Here is an 833-nt window from a genome sequence, read left to right as displayed (position 1 = left end):
AAAATATATGTATGCAAGCACAAACAAACGCCCAAATATCTCTCTCCCTTTTTTTCGCCCTTTTTTTTTATCCCCTGCATCGTTACTGTTGACGAAGAAATCTAACATACACCCAAACATTCTTTTTTTTCCCTCATTCTACAAAACACCCATACATTTACTTCTCCCACTCGTTCTCCACCCCCCCTTCTTTCAACCTTTCTTCCCCATTTCTCCCCCCCACCCATTTATTCCCCATTATTTTCCCCCTTACTATCTCCCTTTCTTCTCCCTTTCTTTCCCCTATTTCCCCCCCCCCCCGCCCTCTTTTTCTAATCACCTGCATCCTCGCTATTGACAAAGAACTCGAGCGCCTGGCTGCGACGTCCTGAGGGAGAGACCCCCTGCACTGACACCTCGTAGACGGCACAGCCTCAATTCCTGCAGCGTGTAGTTCAGGAGGGCCGTCCGTTCGCAGATTTCGGTGGCGTCGAATCCGAAGGGCCGGTAACACACCTGTAGAACGGTTGCAAATTAGTTAGTTTTGATTTATTTCACTGAAGAAGGTCGATTTATTTAATTGTTTGGTACGGTTATTGGTTCGGTGTGTGTATGTATGGTCGATTCATTTCTTGAAAAATATCAATTTATTTCATTGAGGAAGGTCGATTTATTTAATTGAAAAAGGTCGATTCATTTCATTGAAAAAGGTCCATTTATTTCATTGAAGAAGATCGATTTATATAATTGAAAAAGTCGATTTATTTCATTGAGGAATGTCGATTTATTTCACTGAAGAAGGTCGAGTCATTTAAATGAAAAAGCCGGTTTATTTCATTGAGGAAGGTCGAATT

Source organism: Penaeus monodon, chromosome 19 (genome assembly GCF_015228065.2).
Source record: "Penaeus monodon isolate SGIC_2016 chromosome 19, NSTDA_Pmon_1, whole genome shotgun sequence".
NCBI classification, from domain to species: Eukaryota; Metazoa; Arthropoda; class Malacostraca; order Decapoda; family Penaeidae; genus Penaeus; species Penaeus monodon.
The sequence above is the reverse complement of the archived record's forward strand: the minus strand, read 5'-3'. Positions refer to the sequence as shown.